Below are 5,464 nucleotides of genomic sequence, written 5' to 3' on the forward strand. Positions count from 1 at the left end.
CTGCCGCTGCCGCTGCCGCTGTCGACGTCAACGTCGCTGACTGTCGCTATCGCTGTCGCTGTCTGCGCTTGTTTTTGATTTCATTGGGGCGTCGATTCGCGTCGTTAAATTATTTTTCTTTAGTGCACATGGCACATGGCTTTTTTTTCTGCTCTTTGCCCCCTCCCCCTGGACACGATTGTACTTTATGATGACACAGAGGCACAGCGACGCCGCTGCTGATAAGACGTCGCCGCCGACTGACTGCGAAAGCGCTGAAGCAGCGCTAAAATAATAATAATAATATGCAATTCGAGGCGCCTTCAAGGAGTCGTATTGCACGCCGCACTTGAAAGAGATATCGATACCTTTGCAGTTTATAAGCGCATTTTATTTATTTTTCTTTATGCTCACAAATTGACTCAGAGAGAGAGAGAGAGGGAGAGCGAGAGTTAGGGCGAGAGCGGATGATGTGATGTGATTCAATCACGGCACAGATCATGCTCTCTCCCTCTCCCTCTCCCTCTCCCTCTCCCTCTCGCTCTCGCTCTTTGTTATTATTAATTACCTTCTGCTTCTTTTTTGCTTTTCGGCTCGCTGACACACGCAAGATTTGGCTTAAGTGCGAGTGAGTCACAAGATTGAAGAATGTTTGAGATGTGTTTGATCAGTTATAACTGTGCACGCTGCGATAAGCAGTTGATAGAATTATGATTAGCGGTATTTCTCAGCTGTGCATACTGGAAGCTCAAGCGGAATATGTTAATGAGAAATGAGGTTAGGTTAGGTTAGGAATTGCATATAGATATGGATAGGTTAGGAATTTCACGTACATAACTCAAGATAGAATTGGTATGCCCCAGCTGTGGAGAATAGTACGCTGATCTCTTAAGTTTCATTGGAATACTGGAAGCTCAAGCGGAATATGATAATTAAAAATGAAGTTAGGTTAGGTTAGAAATTAGGTTAGGAATTTCATGTACATATCTCAAGACTTAGAGAGTGGTAGATAGGGTTACGAAAATTGGTATGCCCCAGCTGTGGAGGATAGTACGCTGATCTCTTAAGTTGCATTGGAATATGTTAAGTTGAAGTTAAGCTGGGTTAGCTTAAGAATTCCATATAGATATGGTTAGGTTGCGTAATGCACGTAATTATGGGTAAGTTAAGAATTGCAGCTAAAACTAAAAAGTTAGCACAAGTTGAGTTATGGATAGGTATAGACTTGTATGTACAGACATCTTTAAGGTTAGTACGCTGCTTAAAAGTCACATAAAAATCTGGGAAATTGGAATGGTTATTGGATTTCGAATACCAATTGCCTGGAAAGTTACGCTCATAAAAGAAACTCAAATTCATTTTTTCAATTTTCTTTATTCCAACTAAAAGCCGAAACTTTTAACAACTATTTATAGACTTCCAGGGCACTCGCATGCCAAACTCAAGGCAGATACGTTGGCCAATTGTCGAGTTATCGATAGGTCGATTTATGTGCGCTGCATTTAAAGTACCGTTAGGCAATTAGTTTAGCCAAGGCAAAGCAAATGCGCTGCTCATAAATTTACCAATGCAGCATATCGAAATAGTTGCGACATCAGCGAAGATAACGCCAGACTCAATTACTTGAGACGGGGCGAGGTGAGGAGGGGAGGGGAGGGGTTGAGTCCGGGGTGCAGACAGCTGGCAGACGCTGCCGCATGATGCACTTAAGTTTTCTACATTCTCAGTTCATGTTGCACGGGGGGTGAATGTGCACGGAAGTCGTGGCATAAGGCACACATCACTGCCAGCCAAGAGCAGGGGGGGGAGGGGGAGGGGGAGGGGGTTCGGGCATTATATGAACTAACAAACATGCAATTGAGCAATTGAATAGTGAGCGAGAGCGAAAGGGAGAGAGAGCGGCATAGCGGGAGAGCGAGAGAGAGCGCGTAAGTGAGAGGGAGACGGCAGACGCTCGAGCCAAAGGCAGCTGCGACATTTTGGTTGAGTTTCAATTTGAGTTTCCAGGATAATTACAGCAAACGACAGTGACATTTCATGTATGTGTGTGTGTGCGTGTGTGTGTGTGTGTGTGCGTGTGTACCTAATGCCGAATCCTTTGTGCGCTCGGATTTCAACTGCGCTGTTGCCAAAATTCGCACGGCGCAGCAGAAACTGCAGCAGCTGAATTTATGTTTATTTCAAACACTCGCAGAAAACATCAAGCAATATTTTTCATACTTAAATCAAGCACAAATGTTGACTTAAACCAAGTTGCAAAATGTCAAAAAATACATTAATTCTTAGCCCGAAATTATGAAGTATAAGACACAAATGCAAAATGTTTTGAGAATGTTTTACGCTTAGTTTAAGCACGAAAGTTCTTGTTATAAGATATCATGGCCTTAATTAAGAATTTTCTACGATTTTTTTTGTGGCTTTAGTGTTCAAATTTGAATTCTAAAAGGAAATTTGATGGAAATTTGTATGAAAATATATAAATCAAGCTCAAGTTTTGTCTTGAAGCAAGTTTAACTTATTTCAAGCATTTGAATTCTTAAGCCGAAAAAACTAAATATGCAAGTCGACCGAAAACTCTTTGAAAAGACTAAACGCTTATTTCAAGTACTAAAATTCTTGTGGAAGAAGAACTTTATGCTTAAATTAAGTATCTTCCCTCTTTTTTTTAGCTAACGGATCAATTTTGTATTGGAATAAGAGTTAGTTATATTCAATAATGAAATATGCTGGCAATTGGTTTTAGGAAAAACGTGAAAGTACGAGTTTTTCTTCGAGTGAAAGCAGCTGCACTCGACGCACAAGAGTAAATGTTCTTGTTGTTGTTGTTGTTGTTGTTGTTGCCTTCTCTGTTGCAGGCAGTCTAAATTTCGTTAACGTGACAAAAATACATTGATTACATTTTTTATGTGGGCGTGGCAACGGGTGGAGGAACACGTGAAGGCGACGGCACGGGCCGCGGCTCGGGCGCAGCTCACGTCTGCACACTTGGCACATTTGTCTACCGCTCTTCCTCTGCCTCTTGCTCTTCCTCTTGCTCTTCCTCTTACTCTTTCTCAGTGTAAACATCTCGGGCAAAATATGCACGTAGATTCTCTAGTGTGTGCGTGTGTGCATCCTGTGTGCCTCTGCCTCCTGCTATCCTTTTCCAACCTTGTTGTTGTTGCGCTCACGTGCAAAGGTCTTTGAACTGACAAATTATATTGCTCGTCGAAACGAAATTCCTTTCACCGTGTGCACTCTGAACTTTCTTTATGTGCCCTGTGTCTTCCTCTGCACACACATATGAATGTATGCATGTGTGTGCGTGTGTGTGTGTGTGTGTGTGTGTGTGTGTGTGTGTGTGTGTGTGTGTGCGTGTGTGTGTGTGTGTGTGCTCTGCACGATTCTGTTCTTTGTAAATAGTTCGACATTCTTGTTGCAAAGTTTATTTTTCTTGCAACGACAACAATTGCCATACCCTGTATATAAGTTACGAGGGGTATACCCTTTAGGAACTAAATGTTAATATAATTAGATGAATAGGTCTGTTATGCAATGTTTATGTTAAAAGAAGAGAGCTTTCATGTTATAGTATTTAGCATATCTTACAATGAGATAAAAATAAGAATAAAGAAGAAAGTTAAAGAGAGAAAATATGTTTAAAGGGCCATAACTTAAAGGTTAAAGTAAATATTAATAATAGATGCTAGAAACTAGAAAAGAGAAGGGATTATTTGTAAAATTATGTAATTATGAGATTTATATATAATAGAATATATGACAATATATACATTTTTAATTTATGCAGCTTACTTTAAGGATTAAAGTGAAAAAATAATGATAATACATTATCTAAGATAGAATAATTATTAGGATTAGTATTAGTATTAGTATTTTCATGAAAAACTCAAACAATTTTAAAGAAAATATTAAGCCGGACACAAGAAAATACTTAATTAACTTTAAGCTTTTTACAGGGTGTGTGCGCGTCGTGCACTCTCTCTCTCTCTTTTACATTCTCGCTTGTTTTCAATTTTAATTTGCTTGCGTACACACACACACACATGCATATACACCTGCATACGTCTCGGCGATTGCTTCACCCACACTACCCACCCCACCCCCCTCTCGACCCCACCGACAGCTTTTTAACTACTTTCACGCACTCGCGCCCGCAGACGCACTCGAGAACGCGCTTTCCAGCTGAAAATTGTTATGAAATTGGCAAAATTGCTTTAAATACGAGCGTGGGTGGCTTTAATTGTTTGCGGTTGTCAGGTGGGCGGCGGTCATAATAATATTTATTACGTGTGTTCAATTGTTTAATTGACGTCGATTCGTTTGGCCTGAGACCTAAAGTGGGCAACGTGAAGAGCTGCAAAAGTCGTTTAAAGTGACGAAAGTCGTTCGTCTATACACATCCATATACATGTGCATATACATATATGCATGCATGCATGTATGTGTGTACATGTCTGGCTGCTTGATCAGCTACCTCAATGTTTACACAACTGGCCATAAACTATTGAGAATCTAATCAGCCGTTCAGAGCTTATCAATAACAACAAATGTTTCGTAACGGAAATGCCAGCGTTTTATAAAAGAGTTACTCAAACTGTTCGAACAGCCCTCGCAGCACGCCCAATTAACGTGTGCAAATGACACAACGCAAAAATAAGCGCCAAAAATTTGTGTAATTATGCAAGAAGAACAGACGCAGTCGAAGAAGAAGAGGAGGAAGAAATAATAACAGCAACAAGAACAAGAACAACTCAAGGGATCAAGAAAATCACGACAGCTGAGCATTCAAAATGAATGGAATGCCGCGCATGCCCAGCATAAGAAAGCCAGCGAGAGAGAGAGACAGAGAGAGAGAGAGCAAAGATCGCACGCTCACACGCTCGCACTCGCTTTGTTGTTGTGTTCTGTGCACATTTGCTACCGGTTTAGGTGAGCGCGCACACAGCTGTGCAATACGTCACGGCAGAGCGTGTGATAAGAAACACAGCAAGAAAGCAGCAGCAGCAGCAGCGGCAGCAGCAGCGGCAGCAGCAGCGGCTGCGGCAGAACCAGAAACCACCACGAACAACTACAACAAGCAATGGGGCGAACAATGCGCTGCATTATGCGAACTTTGTGTACAATATGAATAAGCAAGCAACAACAACAACAGCTGAAAGAGCAGCAGCAACAACAACAACAACAACAACAGCAAGAACAGTAAGCGCAGCAACAACAATAACGCAGAGCCCGAGTCAGAGGCAGCCGCAGACTGGGCGCAGCAGCAGCTGCGCTTAGGCTGATAGCGCGTGTGCTCTCTCGCTCTCTCTCTCTCTCGCTCTCTCTTCTGCTGGTTCTCTCTCAGTGGCTTACGCTCTTTCACACGGCAGCGCTGTCTGTTAGCAACGTTGACGCCTCGGCACAGTCATTCGGCCGCAAACGTTCGAACAACGCAGACGCAAACGCAGCGATCGTCGCGTTTCATTCACAACAACAATTCATTCAC

Source organism: Drosophila novamexicana, unplaced genomic scaffold (assembly GCF_003285875.2).
Source record: "Drosophila novamexicana strain 15010-1031.04,08,12 unplaced genomic scaffold, DnovRS2.1 tig00000564-arrow-pilon, whole genome shotgun sequence".
Classification (NCBI taxonomy): Eukaryota; Metazoa; Arthropoda; class Insecta; order Diptera; family Drosophilidae; genus Drosophila; species Drosophila novamexicana.